The following is a 20,940-nucleotide window of genomic DNA, read 5'->3' on the forward strand; positions in this document are numbered from 1 at the left end:
AATGCCTGAGTAACTTAGTTGCATTGGCACGGATTAGTTTCACGAGAGCGCGGAAAATTGTAGCCAGTATTTACTGGACTTGGACCCTCACCATTAAGTTTCCAAAACTGCAGCTATCAAGATACCAAATCCTCAGGCTTGTATTGACTTTTCCTCCCCATGGGAACCCACAGTGAAAGATCTGCTAATCTTATACTTTCCTCAATAAATATTCAGAGTAGCTACCACATGCCTAATGTAAAACACTCCCTAATTGATGAAGGTCACTGGTCGATGTTCCAGTCTTGTAAATTACTAATTGTTCATAGTGTAAGAGAGCAAAGGCTCTGTAGAAATAACAGCCTAAGTCGGACACATGGCTCTAGCTTTTATGACGGTCAAATGGATGGGAAAAATTATAATGGCACCTAAGCATCTGCTGAAACTAACTGCATCAATGATCTGTGAACCAAGCCATGCTTTTGTGACGGACTGTTACCACGTCAGTGGTGTAATTAAGGAGTATAAGGTCAGACATTTACTTTCTTTAAAGAGCACCTAAGTATATAAAATTATGCATTGCCCTATAGCATTTTAGGATGTTATTGAGTAGAACCATATCTCCTTCAAATGTAAAAAAATAAGTGGAACAGATATGACTCAAAAGGCATTTACTGTGTGGTACTTTTCCGTAGCATGAGAAAAGTTACACTTTTCACAGGATTTGCGGTTTGCAAATATTGCTTCTTAATAAAGCGTAACAATTATTTGTTTCAGGTCTAAAGGAACCACATAATAGGCATAAATCAGATAAATGCTCTTTTACCCTGGGGCCCTCTTCAGGGGATATCTATCGATGGAGGTCTGTGACAATGGACACACTCCAGCAGCTCATGAATCTTATCTGCTAAATATAGTAGGCAATGGAGTCAAAGATCAATAAAAAGATTAATGGTTTTAATTACTCCTATGTAACCAGTTGTGGGTAAAATTTTACTCGCTGCTTGCACTGAGGGTAACACACAATAGTCAACTTTCCAGTAAAGCTAATTTGACTTTCTGCTTGGTAAATGGCCCATTGACAATCCTGTAATGAGCCGGCTCTGTGTGTGACTGAATCCTGAGCGTGCTTCCACTTTCTAAAATCTGGGGGAAAAGGCCGTAAAACTGATGAATGACACATAAACAATTTCCTTGTGAAAAATACTAGGAAATAAGACAATTTCCAGGCAAAAGTTTCCCTGCTTGAGCCATGTGGAACAAGCAAAAGAGTACCAAATGAGTGTTGTATTTATGGAGCTGAGTGAGCAATTCTAATGAATACTGACAAAGGTCTTCCAAAGATATATGGAGTAACTGACAAATTTTCTTTTTGACAAAAGGACAAAGACAACAACTTCAGTCTATGTGATTTGATTATGATTATTGATGTTTAGAGAGAAAACTACTTCATAGCCAATGTATGTATTTGTAAATCCACATTCAAGAGTAAGTGGGTCTCTGAAAGGTCTCTATCAGTTCTTTTTAAATTATGCCCTGGGTGTGTCATCAGCTTATCGTAATAATTCCTGGATTAGCAGCTTCTATATAAGGAATCAAGGCACTACATCATAATATCAAAATTCCATCAAGGAGAATGAATAGAATCACAGGTATAACTTTAGTTTTTATTTTAGTTTTAGTTTTGGTGGTGCAGAGGGTAGATAGGGCTATGGTGGTTTTTTTTTTTTTTTCTGAACCATCTTAAAACTATTCATTTTATCACATTTGTCTGTACAATTTTTATTAGCTATACTCTTCTCAATTAATATAATTAGAATATTTTCAATATAGCACTAAATTAGGTGGTGAAAAGCAAATGTTAATAAGCTATTGAATACAAATGCTTAGGAGTGTCTGTGCTGGGGGTATAAGTTCAGAGGGCCCCTCCAACCACAAGTAATGAGAGACCAGGGAATTATATTGTGCAAATACATAAGTGTGATTTTTTTTTTTTTTTTAAATACCATGTTAAAGGAAAATAAAGATTCTGTAGAGCAATTCAATTATTTCCAAACTGGACTCTCTTAGTTATTTGCTCAATGAACCTACCAACAGCATGTGACACAGGTATAAAACTGGCCACTTTGAAACTGTTTATTTCTGAAATGAGTATCTGGTGCGTTACCATCTTTGAAAGCAAATGTTTACAAGGAGTTTGGGGTGCAAGATGTTTGAGGGTTCAATTCTCATGAAAGGAAGGGAGAAGAAGAAGGATTAGCCAGGGGAAGATGTCAAATTTTTGTATACAGGCGCAATAAAACTCAGTCAAACTGGTGGGGAGATTAGGAATAAGTATTTTCTGTCAAAGTTACCCCGCTTTCTTACCCTGGTTTTGCTCAGTCACAAAATGTGTGCTGCCTGGGGAAGTTCATGACCTTGGGCTAGGTCTGTAGCTGAGGCAGACCTTTGAAGAGCTAATGGGTCACAGTGGTTTCCTGGCTACGCTTCTTACAGGTGGGCTGCAGGTCCTTACTTGGAGGAGGATCTGGGCAGCACATCTCCATCTATCACAGCCCACTCCATGTACTGCCCAGATGTGCGACTCCCCACAAATTCAGGGGACAGTTCCATCAGGATTCCAGTGGATCTTTCATCCTGAAAGGAAACTTAAAAGAGGGAGGTCATTAAGACAATACGGTTCTCACTGCTGCAGTTGGATTTGGCAGCGAGATGGATTTTCTTTGTGTCCCTTCCCCATTGTGCATCCTAGATTCCCCCTTACCCACAGCTACCACCTCTGTCTGCTTTAGTGGCTTCCTTGGTAATTCTCATCCCTGAGCCATCTGAGCCCCTAGTCACCATGACTTTCTCAAGATAGGTTGCTCTACCTGTTCATTCAGAGTCGTTTTAGGCAAGAGTACCCAAAGTGCTCACACGTGTTTCTTGCTGCTTCCATAGTGTAGGAGCAGCCCTGTCTCCTGCCGAAGATCAAGGTCAATTACTCTGCAAAGATGGTGATCCTCTTTTTACTTCCTGGTCTCTGAAAACAGGAAATGTAAAGTACCTATATAGCAGTAGTAGTTTTATTTCAAGTAAATCACTGTGTCCCCTGGAAAAATTGTGCCTCTTTGGGGGACAGGACCTCTAACACCTGAGCCCAGAGTTGTGGGGACATGAAACATGTAATCTCATAGGGAGACACTGGGAATGATAAGTGAGGCAATTCCTGCTTCACTGCTTGATTCCAGACTGGAGTAGCCCTCCTGTTGGGAACCTAGTGCCATTTAAAGGACTTTGAATCAATGAGTACACAGCATCTGGGAGAAGAGTACCCCATCCTCATAGAGTACTGCCTTCATACTGACTCTTTAGCTGTGCTGTCAGCTGGTCATTTTATTGTTCTGTCAAACCAGCATCTTCTGGGTGGTATGGTACGTGGCAAAACAGTGGAGCCTGTGTTCATGAGCCATCTCTAGGACCTCTTTTGCTATAAGGTGGATCGCTTGTGTCTTTGATGTTATATGGAATCCCATACCATTGGAACAAGCACCTTTTAATCCCTTGAGAAAGTTGACAGATGCCTTCCAGGCAGTAGGCAAACCCCTACCTGAATTGTATGTCTATTCAGGTCACAATAGTATTAGGGCCTTCCAGGATGGAAGAGTCAATTTACCACAATTTGGCCTTTTGGTCTTCTCAAGAAATGGTGTCTAAACAATACTAATAATTTGTGTTATTTAAGAAAAAAAAAAAGACACCTAAAATAAAAGTCAAAAGTAACGTGTTTCCATCCTTGTAGTATCAAGCAAAGGAGGAATGATAATTAACTTTATACTTTGTTATGAACGCAGGTTAATACTTATTGAAACCACTTAAGAAAAATGTAAGGTTTTCAAACTGATTTAAAAAATGAAATGCGAAGAGAAAATAATTAAACACAAGAAAGGAGGAAAGGCAACAAGAACATGAGTAAAATAGAAAGCATAAGATGTTAGAAGTAAACACAAATATAGCAATAATCACAATCCATGTAAATGGAATAATATCTTCAGTTAAAATATGACAATGACTAGACTAGATGAAAATGCACATATACACACAGTGAAACTATATGCTGTTTACAAAAAAATATGTAAAACTAGAGGCACAGAAATATTGAAAGGGCAAGAAAAGCAAACAGTATTTCATGAAAAGAAATATTGAAAGAATTCTTATGTAACTACTGTTATATAAATATACTATATAGTTTAAGGAAAAAAGGGGTAAAAAATAATGTATTTCCTGAGACATATGTACACTATTAAACATGTATGTATCCGTGAAATAGTTACAAAATACATAAATTACATATTGGCAGAACTAAATAAATAGACATTCGTAGTGGGAGAAATCAGCAACACACCATAAAGTAGAATTAGATTTTTTCAAAAAACTAACATAGTCCTGGCAAACATATAAAGAAAGCTATTAGAGAATACATATTATGAACAAATGTGGAAGTAAAGATTTTGGCCTTGTATTTTTTTTTCTTTAAGTTTTCAAGGGGAAATTTTGAAATGGTTAAATAATCCAAATATTTAGAAATTTAAAAAACATACTAAATCAACCACTTAGAAAATAACTATGGAATTTAAAAAATTCTCCAATTCTCCAAAAAAAATTCTCCAAACTATGGAATTAAAAAAATTCCAAATACCTATGGAATTAATAATGAAATTATCACATATCATAATTTTATGCCGATGTTAGCAAAACTTAGATGAGAAAAAGTCTGACAATTAGTAAGCTAAGCACTGAATTATATAGGTACAAAAGTAGTCATAGAGTAAACTTCAATACTATGAAATGTAAGCATGAATGAATACTGAAAGTTAATGAGATATGAAAGTAATATAAAGCAAAGAAAAATCACAAATCTAAAAGTTGGTTCTGAAACACATGCAATTAAAAACCTTGAACATCTTATAAAAAAATAGAGAGTTCAACTGGGCATATACCCTGAGAAAACCATAATTCAAAAAGCGTCATGTACCAAAATGTTCATTGCAGCTCTATTTACAATAGCCAGGACATGGAAGCAACCTAAGTGTCCGTCGACAGATGAATGGATAAAGAAGATGTGGCACATATATACAATGGAATATTACTCAGCCATAAAAGGAAACGAAATTGAGTTATTTGTAGTGAGGTGGATGGACCTAGAGACAGTCATACAGAGTGAAGTAAGTCAGAAAGAAAAACAAATACTGTATGCTAACACATATATATGGAATCTAAAAAAAAGGTTCTGAAGAAACTAAGGGCAGGACAGGAATAAAGACGCAGATGTAGAGAATGGACATGAGGACACGGGGAGGAGGAACGGTAAGCTGGGACTAAGTGAGAGAGTGGCATGGACATATATACACTACCAAATGTAAAATAGATAGCTGGTGGGAAGCAGCCGCATAGCACAGGGAGATCAGCTAGTGCTTTGTGACCACCTAGAGGGGGTGGGATAGGGAGGGTGGAAGGGAGACGCAAGAGGGAGGAGATATGGGGATATAAGTATACGTATAGCTGATTCACTTTGTTATACAGCAGAAACTAACACACCATTGTAAAGCAATTATACTCCAATAAAGATGTTAAAAAAAAAAGAGAGTTCAGAAATAAACTATTAGAAGTTGACATAAATACGTATATATATATATGTATATGTATTCAACAGAGATTATGCAGTTAGTAGTTTATTAAAAATTACATTTAAAATTTGAAACTTAGATGAAATAGAATTATTCCTTAAAAAGTCAACCTTTGCTCAAAAAGAAATAGGAAATCTCTATTAAAATACAACCATTAAAGCTATTGATTTGTAGGTAAAAGATATTTTTACTGAAAAATATTTTAAAAGAATATCAGGCCTAGATGATTTTATAGATTTCTACCAAAAACCAGAAAATATAATTTCAAACTTTTTCAATTTAAGAAAAAATGGAAAAGAACTCTTCCAAATTTTATGTAGTCAATATAACTTTAATATCAAAACTGACAAAGATAATAGAAGGCAGGAAAATTACAGCCTACTCTCATTGAATACAGATGCAAAAACATAATAATACAAAGTAAAATACAGCATGTATTAAAATAAAACATAGCATGACCAAGTTGGATTTCTCTGCTAGTGCCAGATTGGTTTAAATTTAAGAAAATCGATATTGTAATTAGCCACATTAATACATAAAATGAGCAAAAAGTGATGATCGTTTCAATGGTTGTAGTAAAATCATTAAATAAAATTCAGCATCCATCCTTAATAAGTTCATAGCTTAATCAGAATAGAAGGAGACTTCTTTTTTGAATTTTTGAATTTCTTTCTTTCTTTCTTTATACAGCATGTTCTTATTAGTTATCCATTTTATACATATATACACTAATACGTCAATCCCAATCTCCCAGTTCATCACACCACCACCCCCCCCTCAACACTTCCCCCACTTGGTGCCCATAGGTTTGTTCTCTACATCTGTGTCTCTATTTCTGCCCTGCAAACCAGTTCATCTGTACCATTTTTCTAGGTTCCACATATATGCGTTAATATATGATATTTGTTTTTCTCTTTCTGACTTACTTCACTCTGTATGACAGTCTCTAGATCCATCCGTGTCTCAACAAATGACCCAATTTTGTTTCTTTTTATGGCTCAGTAATATTCCATTGTACATATGTACCACATCTTCTTTATCCATTCATCTGTCGATGGGCATTTAGGTTGCTTCCATGACCTGGCTATTGTAAATAGTGCTGCAATGAACATTGGGCGGTGCATGTGTCTTTTTGAATTATGGTTTTCTCTGGGTATATGCGCAGTAGTGGGATTGCTGGGTCATATGGTAATTCTATTTTTAGTTTTTTAAGGAACCTCCATACTGTTCTCCATAGTGGCTGTATCAATTTACATTCCCATCAACAGTGCAAGAGGGTTCCCTTTTCTCCACACCCTCTCTAGCATTTGTTGTTTGTGGATTTTCTGATGATGGACATTCTGACTGGTGTGAGGTGATACCTCATTATAGTTTTGATATGCATTTCTCTAATAATTAGTGATGTTGAGTAGCTTTTTATGTGCTTCTTGGCCTTCTGTATGTCTTCTTTGGAGAAATGTCTATTTAGGTCTTCTGCCCATTTTTTGATTGGGTTGTTTTTTTTCTATTATTGAGCTGCATGAGCAGTTTATATATTTTGGAGATTAATCCTTTGTCTGTTGATTCATTTGTAAAAATTTTCTCCCATTCTGAAGGTTGTCTTTTCGTCTTGTTTGTAGTTTCCTTTGCTTTGCAAAAGCTTTTTAGTTTCATTAGGTCCCATTTATTTATTTTTATTTCCATTACTCTAGGAGGTGGATCAAAAAAGATATTTCTGTGATTTTTGTCAAAGAGTGTTCTTCCTATGTTTTACTCGAAGTGTTTTATAGTGTCCAGTCTTACATTTAGGTCTCTAATCCATTTTGAGTTTATTTTTGTGTATGGTGTTATGGAGTGTTCTAATTTCATTCTTTTACATGTAGCTGTCCAGTTTTCCCAGCACCACTTATTGAAGAGACTGTCTTTTCTCCATTGTATATCCTTGTCTCCTTTTTCATAGATTAGTTGATCATAGGTGCGTGGGTTTCTCTCTGGGCTTTCTTTCCTGTTCCATTGATCTATATTTCTGTTTTTGTGCCACTACTGTATTGTCTTGATTACTGCAGCTTTGTAGTATAGTCTGAAGTCAGGGAGTCTGATTCCTCCAGCTCTGTTGTTTTCCCTCAAGACTGCTTTGGCTATTCGGGGTCTTTTGTGTCTCCATACAAATTTTAAGATTTTTAGATCTAGTTCCACAAAAAATGCCATTGGTAATTTGATAGGGATTGCACTGAATCCGTAGGTTGCTTTGGATAGTATAGTCATTTTCACAGTATTGATTCTTCCAATCCAAGAACATGGTATATCTCTCCATCTGTTGGTATCATCTTTAATTTCTTCCATCAGTGTCTTATAGTTTTCTGCATACAGGTCTTTTGTCTCCCTAGGTAGGTTTATTCCTAGGTATTTTATTCTTTTTACTGCAGTGATAAATGAGAGTGTTTCCTTAATTTCTCTTTCAGATTTTTCATCATTAGTGTAAAGGAATGCAAGAGATTTATGTTCATTAATTTTGTGTCCTTCAACTTTACCAAATTCATTGATTAGCTCTAGTAGTTTTCTGGTGGCATCTTTAGCATTCTGTATGCATAGTATCATGTCATCTGCAAACAGTGACAGTTTTACTTCTTCTTTTCCAATTTGTATTCCTTTTGTTTCTTTTCCTTCTCTGATTCCTGTGGCTGGGACTTCCAAAACTATGTTGAATAATAGTGGTGAGAGTGGACATCCTTGTCTTGTTCCTGATCTTAGAGGAAATGCTTTCAGTTTTTCACCATTGAAAATGATGTTTGCTGTGGGTTTGTCGTATATGACCTTTATTATGTTGAGGTAGGTTCCCTCTATGCCCACTTTCTGGAGAGTTTTTATCATAAATTGGTGTTGAATTTTGTCAAAAGCTTTTTCTGCATCTATTGAGATGATCGTATGGTTTTTATTCTTCGATTTGTCAATACGATGTATCACATTGATTGATTTGCGTATATTGAAGAATCCTTGCATCCCTGGGATAAATCCCACTTGATCATGGTTTTTGATCCTTTTAATGTGTTGTTGGATTCTGTTTGCTAGTATTTTGTTGAGGATTTTTGCATCTATATTCATCAGTGATATTGGTCTGCAATTTTCTTTTTTTGTAGTATCTTTTTCTGGTTTTGGTATCAGGGTGATGGTGGCCTCATAGAATGAGTTTGGGAGTGTTCCTTCCTCTGCAATATTTTGGAAGAGTTTGAGAAGGATGGGTGTTAGCTGTTCTCTAAATATTTGATAGAATTCACCTGTGAAGCCATCTGGTCCTGGACTTTTGTTTGTTGGAAGATTTTTAATCACAGTTTCAATTTCATTACTTGTGATTGGTTTGTTCGTATTTTCTGTTTCTTCCTGGTTCAGTCTTGGAGGGTTATACCTTTCTAAGAACTTGTCCATTTTTTCCAGGTTGTCCATTTTATCGGCATAGAGTTGCTTGTAGTAGTCTCTTAGGATGCTTTGTATTTCTGCGGTGTTTGTTGTAACTTCTCTTTTTTCATAGAAGGAGACTTCTAATTGTTAAATTCCGCAATGTAGAACAAGCATCATACTTAAATAATGAAGGTTAAAAGACTTAGCAGGTATTATTTAGCTAATCTGAAACTATCACTAAATAAGAGAGAGAAATTAGAAAGTATGAAATAGAGCTCTCATTAGTTGTTAATTACATGACTAGGTTTATATCAAAAACGTGAAGTGCAGATTTATTTTCAAAATTAATGAAAAGAGCTTAGGAGAGTTCTGTAGAAAAGCTCAATATAGACAAGTCAGTTGTATTCATTTTTACGTATCCTCAGGAAAATGTTAAAAATGTAAATTTTAAAAATGCCATTTAAAATAACTACTCATAAAATAAAGTAAGACTAAATCCAACAAAAGCTATATTAAAATAAAATTATTATTAAGTCTTCACTGAAAGACATAAATCCTGTCGTAACCAGCCTCTGAAAAATACCTCAATGAGCCCCTCCTCTTGATAAACATATGTGTTGTAATCCCATCCCTCATTTCCCAGTGAAGGTCTATGTGACCAGTGCATATGGTAGACATGCTAGTATGTTTCCTCCAAGTTTAGATTATAAAAGACCTTGGCTTCTGTCTTGGGTGATCTCTTGCTTTCCCTCTTGGATCACTTATTCTGGAGGAAGCCAGCTGAGACATTTGTGAGTAGCCCTATGGATACATAAAGAAATAAAATGTCTAGCTAACAGCCAGCTAAGAACTGAGGCCTACCATCAACCACATAAGTGATCCCGGAAGCAAATTTTCTAGCTACAGTCAAGTTTTGAGATAGCTTCTGTTCTGTCTGATAGCTCAACTGCAACCTAGTAAGAGGTTCTGAGTCAGAAACACCAGCTAAGCCACTCTTGATTCCTGATCTTCAGAAACCATATGAGATAATAATAATATTTGTTGCTTTAAGAAGCTAAATTTTGAGATGTGTTAGCTGGGCTTGATCATGGATTTGTGGGCAACTGGTAGTTGAGTTTCTCATTTCCATGTCTGGAAGTAGACTTGCTATTGACATGAATGATGGAATTAACTGTGCCTCTTATCATTTAGCTGGCTAGCCTTGGTTTGTTCATATAGTGGTGGTCACAAGTTTCCAAGGAGTAGTACCTGCACAAAGAGAAGTCAAGACTTATCATGCAAGCATTTTGCAAGCTTCTGTTTGCTTCATGTTTTTAAAAGAGCAATGTATTGGGGTTCTCCAGAGAAACAGCACCAATGAGGTGTGTGTGTGTGTGTCTATCAATAGACTGATTGATTTAAATTGGTTCATACAGTTATGGAGGCTGGCAAGTGCAAATCTGCAGAGAGGGCCAGCAGGCTGGTGACCCAGGGGAAAACTCATATTGAAGTTCAGGTTTGATGTCTCCCTACTGCAGAATTCTCTCTTGTTCGGGGGAGGTCAATCTTTCATTCTCTTCAGATTTTCAACTCATTGGATGAGGTCCACTTACTTTATGGAGGACAATCTGTTTACTCAAAAACCACGTATTTAAATGTCACTCTCATCCGAAACCACTCTCATAGAAACATCCAGAATAATGTTTGACCACATATCTGGGCACCATGTCTTAGCCAAGATGACACAGAAAGTTCACTCTCACAGTCAAATTGGCCAGAAAACCTGATATAGCGAAGGGCAGATTCTTCTTTTCATGAGAAGAATTAAAAGTCACATTGCAAAAGAGTACACCATATAGGAATGGGAAAATGTGTGGCCATTTTGGAGGTAATATACCACAGAATGGTAAATGATTCAGTATTATGGTTATGTCTGTGAGGGAGAACAGGGGGATGAGCAGAGAGGGTGCCTATGTGTACTGGTAATGTTTTACCATAAATCTGGGTGGTAAATATATGAGTGCTTGTTGTATTTTGTACCTTAAATGTTTGTAACTATGAATATTTATGGATGAATATTCATATACATGCATATTTTGATATTATAACTTATAATAAGAAATGTCTATCTGGCACAGAACACATAAACCCATTGGAATTTCCTAAATGATGATAAATAAAGGTATCTTTTGTTAATGAGGTGACGTTTGGAAAGTGCCTAGGTAACCTAAGGTTGTGGGTTGGTTGCCAGGGGAACCAACCACATAATTAGAGGGTTAAAACTTACAGTCCCCTCTTCCCCACCTTCAGGGTGGGGAGAGGGCCTGGAGGTTAAATCAGTTGACAGTGGTGAATGATTTTGTCAATTATGCTAATGTAATGAAGCCTCCATGAAAACATGAAAGAACGGGATTTAGAGAACTTCTAGGTTGGTGATCATGTGTAGATTTGGGGAGAGTGGTTCACTGGGAGAGGGCATGACAGCTCTGTGCTCTTTCCCCCTACCTTTCTCTATGTACCTCTTCCATCCGGCTGTTCTGAGTTATATCCTTTTATAATAAACTGGTAATCTAATAAGTGAAATGTTTCTCTGAGTTCTGTTAATGTTCTAGCAAATTAAACAAACCCAAGAAGGGTGTCTTTGGAACCTCCATTCTCTAGGTGGTTGGTCAAAAGCACAGGTGACAACCTAGACTTGCACTTGGCACCTGAAGTGATGGAGGGGCAGTCTTACAGGTCTGAACCCTTAACTTGTGGGATCTGATGCTATCTTAAGGTGGAGAGTATCAGAATTGAGTTGATTTGTAGGACACCCAGCTAGTATCCAAGAATTTCTTGGTAGTGTGGAGAAAAACCCCCACTCATAAAAATTATTGATCAGAATTGTATATATATACATATGTATACAATTCAAAATCAAAATTTCATGGTCTATATTACCCTTTCATTATACTGTAGAGAAGTTTTGATTTTAGATTAAGCTATTTCAGATATTATAGCTTGTTCAGAATTTGTCACTATGAAGTTAAGTCCTGCGTTTGCAGGGCACATATTTTTTATATACTATTATAGTAGAGTTTACATCATATGCAGAGATCTTTGTTTTCAAGTCACATAATGCAGCCTCAGTACCTAGAAATAGCTAACTTCATTAAAGACAAAACATACACATGTGTGCACATGGTATTATGCTAGCCTTTCTTTTTTAAAAGTTTTGTTTATGAAATATTGAAGATGTCTTCACAAAGACACTACCTTTCCTAATTAGATGGCTGGTTCAAAACAGGCACATTTTAAAGTAAGAAATAGAGACTTATTACTCAGAAATTCTTGTTTGAACCAGGTGCAAGTATATAAAACCTAAATTAAGCATGTAGGTAGATTGTGTGACATTGATATGGGATACTTAAGACATAAAGCATTGGGTTCTTTATTTTGAGGTAATTAATGTGAACCCAAATGTGATTGAAATACCAGAGACCATGCCTATTTTAGTAACTAGAGACTACATGCCATTATGAATAAGACTAACTCACAGTGAGATGCTCAGTTTCAACCACTGAGTTACAGAAAAACTTAAGCAAATCACTCAGCTTTCAGGGCCATGATTCCCCCATTTTGAAAATCAAATTTCTGATCTGATCTTTCTCTCAAAGAGTCTACGGATTATGATTTTTCATTCGTATGAAATGATTGACTTTCCGACTCTGTGATAGGCTGTCATATCACTCACTTCTAATCGGGAGAAGATTTTTACTGTAAATAGCAAGATATTTTACTTCTAATTTTCTAGCATTTAAAACTCAAATGGTACTTAGGGAAACTTCTGTAGTTGTAGATAAGTTACCACTCCTTGGAATCTGTCATTGATTTAGTTTTCACACACACTGTCTCTTCTAAAGCAGTGAGAATTTTTCAAATTCTGTGATTCTTTTCAAGTTATTTGAAGGTGGATGTAAATGAAACCAAGGTGTGTATCTATTTGTGTTTTTCATATAATAGTCATAATTTCATGGTATACATTTTTGTTGGTAGATGAAAATTGCATACCATTCTTCCATCTAGTTTATTTACTGGGCAACCAGTCAAAATTCTGTTTTGTACTATAATGTTGTGTTTACAATCTATGTATTCTGTCCTAGCTAGAGAAGTTTATTTATTTTTTTCTGGGAAGGAAATGCATTCTTGGAAAAAAAACTTGTAAAAAAAAAAAAAATTTTTAAACTTTTTAAAGTATTTTTTAAAAAAGTGAGAAAGCAAAGTGAATATTGAGCTGCTGTTGCCCAAGGGCAATTGCAACATGTTTTGGGATAAAGAGAAGAATATAAACAATTAAAGATTATGAAACTCAACCAGGGTTCTGAGCTCATAACCTTCCAAACTGTTTGGAATGAGAGGTAGTAGTATATTGTTGGTAAGAACCTGAACACCATAGCCAGAGTGCCATGGTAGGGCTTAAAATAGTAGGGCTTACATTATAACAAATGTAAGGGCTAAAAATAGCGTCTTACATTATAACAAACAACCATGCATGTTATTGCCAAATTGATGTCCAAATGGACTCAAACTTTGTGATATGTAAAGCAAAAATGTTGAAAGGCAAATACATGTTTATCAGACTATATAAAACATTTATTTTTATATATTTCATTTAGATATATATAGTCAAAATACTCTAAGAAATAGCTGCAGAATAAACAGAAGTATACCGTATGGGGGTAATGCTATGCAACCACCCTAGTTATGACAGCTGGCACAGTCTGGAACAAGGCTTCCCTTACCCAATAATGACTGACTTGTACTCAGAGGGGAAGTTTTTATGTTGCCTTTTCATTATTTTATACTTCCTAGAAAAATATATAACTTAATAGACTTGTCTGTTTAAATAACGCATTTTGATCACAGACCTAGTGACAAAGATTAACATCTGCTTGAGACACATTTCCAGAGTAATCTCAGGGATCAGTGATCAAGGCCAAACAGGGAAGACAGTATGTGATCTCTGCACTCTGCCATTTGCGTGATTTCAAACAATGGAATCATCCATCGAGGAACTAAGCCTTTTAATATTTATTGAACATGTGTTAAGTGCTGTATTCCAGTATTCCAGTATTCTTGAGGGAGATGTTGCCTGCCAATGTGTGTTTAAATGAAGGCTGCACAGGGCAGAAAAAGGATAGATAGAGCTTTGTGGGGTACAATCTTCAGCCCCACGTACATTGTTAATTTCAGGTCACATGGTATCTGGATTATATAACCCTAAAATTTTGTGGGGTATAATCATAATGAGTATGATTATAATTACTGATGATTATGTTCTTTCAGTGATATTAATAAAAAGTATAATATAATAATTTACTTGAATGATAAATTACCTCAATGAGTAGGATTTAAGGTGAGGGCAGTGAGTATTGAGCTTGTATCTATGTTGCGCCGCAAGTGGAGAATGTCAATATATCTGTGTTCTGAGGAATCCGTCCTAGAAAGTTAATAAAAGTAAAGGATGTATCAATAGTAATTTAACCCACTGCTTATCCAAAGGCACTTCTAATAGAAAGACTAGAACTTTCCTACTGTAGTAATAGTTCCATTGAAAGAATAAAAATTACATTTATAAGGTGCCTTGTGTACCCAAAGGGTAATGACTGGTAAAAGTACAAGAATTTCCATCAAGAACTGATATTCTGGACTAGTAAAATATCAGTTTGGACTAGGATTTTTTAAAAGTTCCTTTAGAATTAGACTAATTTTTAAAATTAGTTTTGATAGTTGAATTAAGAGTATGCATATATTTTTCTTCAAAAACTTTTCCTGTATTTTCAAATTTTTCTACCACAACTGTATTACTTTACAAATAAAATGAACACAGTTTATAAATTACGTATAAAGTATCTGTTAATACAACATAGAATTTTTATTGTGCAATGAACACATATGCAGTATACTTAGATTTTATATCATAGACCCATGAAAAAAACTTTTTCAGGAGTCTGTCAGCAAAGTACAACACAAGCTTTGGGCTGCTACTCCTTGTACCTCAGCTATTTCTTCTGTTATCAGCTCAATAACCTGTGTAAGTATAACCTGAAGATTTGACTAAATATATTGCTGTGTAAGTGTACGTGGGGTTGGGGGATAGAAATGTGTAAAGGATAAAGTAGAAAATAAGAGAGGCAAAGGACTGTCTTAGCTTGAGTTCCCTGGAGGCAGAGGCTGAGACAAAGATGTGGGTGAGGGAGATTTATCGAGGGAGGAAGTACTCTTGGGAGAGATGGAGTGGTGGAAGCAAGACAGGGCAGAGAAATAATAGCATGGCAAAGATGTGTTCTTACCTGGAGACTAGCTTCTGCTTCATCCTATAGGAGACTTTGAAAAATGAATTACAACAGAGTTCGTCTTAACTTGAAGCATTCATGTGATAGCCTGTGTCAGTCAGTCCTAAACCTCAGGCTGTCCCCCCTTCTGCAAGAGATTTCTTCAGATCAGGGGACAGCTGGAGGCTTTGGCAGCCAATACTCAACAGTTGGAGGCTTAGTGTACCTGCTCAATTAAGGAGATATTGGTGGGCCACCAACACTACTCACTACAAGACATATTTGAACAACCTAACCTTTTGTTTTATTAAACAACAGGAAAACAAAATTTCATAGAGGAAAGGACATGGGCTTTTTACCCGCACCTGAATGATGAATTCCAAAACCATCACTTTGGAATTCAAACTAAACTTTGCTGAATCTGTTTCCTCAATTATAAGATGTCAATAGCAATTAGATGTATTTCTAAAATATCTTGGAAAGTGCTTGGAACATCCTTAGGTGCTCAGTAAGTGGTAATTACTTGCCTTGTGACACTAATCATTTGTGTTAACCTTGTTTATTCCTTAAAATTATATTTTTAGAGTGCTTGAGAGTTTAAGTTATTCTATACACATTATCATAATTGAACTTTATAAAGATTTTCTGAGGTCAGTAGTCAGGCATTATTATCTTTTACAGATCAGGAAATGCAGATTCAGAGAAGGAATATGGGACATAAACTGTATTAGTTAGCTACTGCTGGATAACAAACTACTTCTAAGCATAGCAGCTTAAAACACCTCAGGTTTATTATCTCATAACTTCTGTGAATCAAGAATCAGAGCCTCGTTTTACTGGGTTCTCTGATTCATGGTCTTTCACAAGACTGAAATCAAGATGTTGGCCCAGCTCTCTTATAAGGGTACAGTTACAGTACTTGTAGGGGCCGTAGACATCTCAAGTTCCAAATGGGGCACGGTTCACTTCCAAGTTCACTCAATGGCTGTTGACAGGATTTTGTCCCTCATAGTCTGGTGGACTGAAGGCCTCAGTTCCTTGTTATATGGGTCTCTCCAACATTACATCTTTTCTCATCAAAGGGAGCAAGCGAGGACACAAAGGAGAGGGCCAGAGTGCCAGTAAAAAAGTACTGGCAAGAGAGAAATCATGGTCTTTTCTCACCTACTCAATGAAGTAACATCTGTCATTTTTACTGTATTCTGTTTTTAAAAAGCAAGTCACTGGGTTCAGCCCACTCTCAATGGGAGGGGTTGATACAAGGGTATAAATACCAGGAGACTGGGATCATCATGAGCCATATCAGAGCTGCCTAGGACAGAAAACAAAGGTTTTTGGTTTTTTTTGGTGTCTACTCTGTCAGAAATTGGGCTAATAACATACAATGTAATACACAGAACAACTTTGATAGATATTTTTCTCTTTTTACCTCTGTCAAAAGGACAGTTTTGACTAAACGATTTTACATGGTCACATTGCTACTAAGTAGCAAATCTGTGCCCAGATTGTAATGATGCAAATAGACTATGAATGATCTGACTTCTATTAGATGTCAAAAATCGCATCTGATCCTTTCTTGTGCCTTGCAGAGTGGCTTGTTTTACAAAGTTAGCATTCAAAAAATAGTTGTTGAATGAAGAAAGTGAACAAAATGCTAACGAGAGGGATATTATCCTTTATTTTCTTCATTAATCTTGTTGAAATTTCAAAATAAACTTTTCCAGACATGTGCAGAAAATGGATACAATAAATAGAATTCTGTTTGTTGAATAGTATTTCCAATGTCCCCTCTAACTCTTCAGCATGTGATGGAGATTTTTTTCCCTTGCAAAGGCAAACTGAATTGAATTCTGCCCAATGTGTCAATGCTTATGATTGCTTTACTATGCAGGCTTATGCCACTCATAGCTTATCAGATTTTAAATTACCATATAAATTTCTGTAGTTAGACAATATAGGAGACATCAGTTTAAAAATCATCTAATCTTATTTTCAAAGTTAGATAAGAAACAATCAACACTTTAGAATGAAAGCAATACCCCTAAGCTGGAAAGTGAGAGCCTAACAATATTATCTAGACTAATCACCATTAGCTATCACAATCCTAATACTTGCAAAATAGACCGGTTTAATTAACTGTAACACCTGCAGGGTGAGAAGATCCAGAATCTGCTGCTTTACGGGGAAGTGGGGGCTGGCAGAACACATCCCAGGTTTCATTGAACAAGTCTATAAATTAACATAAAATACGTGATAAAGGGAATGCAAATTCCATTCTAATAGTGAATTCCATTCCCACGTCTATTCTTATGGTAACAAATGAATTTTTATTTTCACCTATCCTTCTCAATAAACTTTTCCACAATTTCGAATTCAGTCTTTTCATCAACATACTCGTTTCACCACAGGTGGCCAGGTAGGAATATTCATTAACATCTAAGAAAGCAACATGGCAAAATAAATTAAACTACAAAGTAAATTTTATGTTCTATTTGCAATTTTATGGTTGGCTAATTTCAGATTCCGTTCCCAGGCTTGATTATATTTGACTGTACACATGGCTTTCTACACTACTAGACGGTCAACTACTTGAAAGTGCGGAATGAATCACAGTCATTTGTTTTACTCAGAGCATATGACATAAAATCTTGTATGTAAGTCAGGATTCAATATATTAAAACCTTTTGTCATAAGTAAAAAGTTGGCTTTGTTAAACTTTCAGCATCCCAATAATGGTGTAAGTGAATCCAATTAGTAACAAGGACATAACTAAAGGACTTTGAAAATTCAGATATTACTATAAAGCATAGTCATAGGAAAACAGTATTATACAGAATAAAACAATGCTTAAAAAGGCTGATGTACAAACATGCTTTTGCATAAAAAGTGTATGATCAGAATTCAGCTAATATTTCTGAGTTTCTCTGTAGCTTGCAAAATCATCAATTATTCAGTTACAGTGGCTAATGAACATTTTAAAATATTCACCCTTACTAATAATTAAAGAAATGAGAATTAAGATAATAAAATTTGATTATCACCTATAAAATTAACATTTTTAACTGCAACAATGAAGTGCTAAAGAATGCAGAGAAATCACGCATACATGCACACACGCACACACACACATACTTTCAGCTAAAAATAAAGTGCTCAATAGTACAAGAATGAATAAGAAAATTATTTCAGCAGCACTAAACATAAAATAAACTTAAGAAATGCTATATACAATAACATATTAAATCAAATAGAACCAAACTGAATGAAAGATATTCAAGGCAATGAAACAATATTGAGAGAAACTAAAGAGGACCTAAATAAATGTAGGAATGCATAATGATCATGGATTGGAACATATTGAGAGATAGAAAGAGACAAAGGGAAGGGAGAAAACTTGGTAAAGATATTATCCTCAAGTTGATTGATAGATTCACTAAAATCCCAATGAATATCCCCACAGGTTTGTGTGGGTGTGTGTGTGGAAGTTGACAGCTGATTCTAAAATTCATAGGGAAATGTAATTGCCAAGGCATTCTAAAACACAATGAGCAGGACTTACTTTATAATGGATCAAGGCTTATTGTAAAGCTAGAATGGGTGGTATTACTGCAAGAATTGACTAACAAATCAATGGAAAAGAATAGAGTCTAGAAATAGACCCATGAATATATGTATTTAAGCAAAGGGAAAAATACTATATACTCGTATGTTGAATTGAAATCGTTGAAACAAAGATTATTATTTACATGAGGGAATGCTTATCACACGTTTGTCAAAAAAGCAAAATTAAAAAGTTTATCAATATGGTTTTAGCTATTTAAATTGCATGGTTATTGGGAGAAAAATATCAAAATATCAGATATCATTTCTAGATGATATGGGAATTTTTTTGTCTTCCTATACCTTTATAACCATCAAATGACATGTATAACTTTTTATAATCAGAAATAACTTTAATATTAGAAAATGGAAGTACAAGGTGAGAGAGAAACTCTTTAGACAGTAAATTACATTAAACAAATTATTCATCTCAAGTTATTAAATTTAGATGTAATCTCATGTTTTCCTCTAAAATTTTAGAGAGTGTGAGAAATTGGAAGTAATTATTCAGATATTTTAGAGGTGAATTTTGAATCTATATGTCAATAATTATGACTTTAGTGAAGGGTGCTTGGCAAGTACAATAGAAAGCAAACATTGAAATGCAGGTGACAGGGACCAGATGACTATATTTCCAGTTTGAATATCATTCTCAAAGGAAAAAATGAACAGAGGTAACAGTGGCAAAATTCAGCTTCTACACTACCCTTCAAGTCTTGCAAGAGTCTTTGTTAAGAGAGCATAGCTATTGCAGTTTTACAGAAGTTCCCTTAGAAAACATGTCTTTTAAGCTAACTTAATGATGTTAATTTTGTTGGAATTTTTATAATGCTGTACTTTATTTAAACAAGCCATCTAAAAGGAAAATATTAAAGTGTTTCTTATTAAATGTAATCTTAATTTTTCTAATGCCTATAATTGAAGGAGTTCAGGTTATTATTTATTTAAATCTATCATTTTTATTCATATATCTAAATGCTGTAACCTTGGAAATAAGTAGTAAGCATGGGGACATTGGAAAGGCAATAAAAAAGAGAATACTTGAAGAGAAAGAAAAGGAAACACAATTTTGCATTTGTAGGTATGTGAGCCCAGGGTTTCTTTAAGGAAACACTCCTCCCCCTCTCGCAACATTGCTGACAGGGGCTGTCCCCAAGCCCTAGTACCAGATATAGGAATGTAACCCAAGTTTGCAAAATCAATTATTCTACCACCTTCCTCTGATCAAATAATTGGTTCAGGTCCAAGGATGAAAGAGTTGGACAAACAGAGCTACTCTCAGCTGCGTTTGTTTTTCACAGATTTGTACAATCCGAGGGGAGAAAAGGTATTTCCTCTTCATACTAAGTCTAGAGCTCCTGATTTTGATCTGTGCACCGTGTGGTCCTTAGGAATGGACCACACAGAGGACAGTATAAATGAAAGAGAGGATCCTGATGACATAAATAGAAACCTGTATATAGACATTTCTGAATTCTCAAAAATTACCACTGTACTGACATTAAAGTAGTTTAAACTGGTTTTGTCCCTTGAAATAAAAAAGAGTCCTATATTTAGAACTATACATTACAATTGCCATGTTTCTCAGCCAGGTATCACCAGGTCACAAGAAGAAAAAGATCCACTATTTTATAGTCTACACTAGAGCTTCTTCCAAGTAATGGAACCAACAGATAAAATAGGTGGGAAAATGTGGATTCACAATAATTCCTTGTTTCTGCAAGATATAAAAATCAATGGGCAAAATGTATGGGCCACCAAAGTTCATGAGCAGGTAGTCTCATCACAATGCTTTCTATTTACAGTCCAAGTCTGAACATATATCTGTTGTCTACTGCCAGGTTCCCTCTCAGAGCTCCCCTTAAGAAGGAGTTAGCTAAAACACAGATTACCCCACCTCTTACTACTATTTACTTCATTTGCATATGGATTTTTGTATTATAATCTTGGTAATGCTAGGTAAGGTCCTTATAACCAGAACAATCAGGAGTAGAGCTTACACAGTATTCTTGGCTACTCTCACTTGT

This window comes from Eubalaena glacialis, chromosome 6, assembly GCF_028564815.1.
Source record: "Eubalaena glacialis isolate mEubGla1 chromosome 6, mEubGla1.1.hap2.+ XY, whole genome shotgun sequence".
NCBI lineage: Eukaryota > Metazoa > Chordata > Mammalia > Artiodactyla > Balaenidae > Eubalaena > Eubalaena glacialis.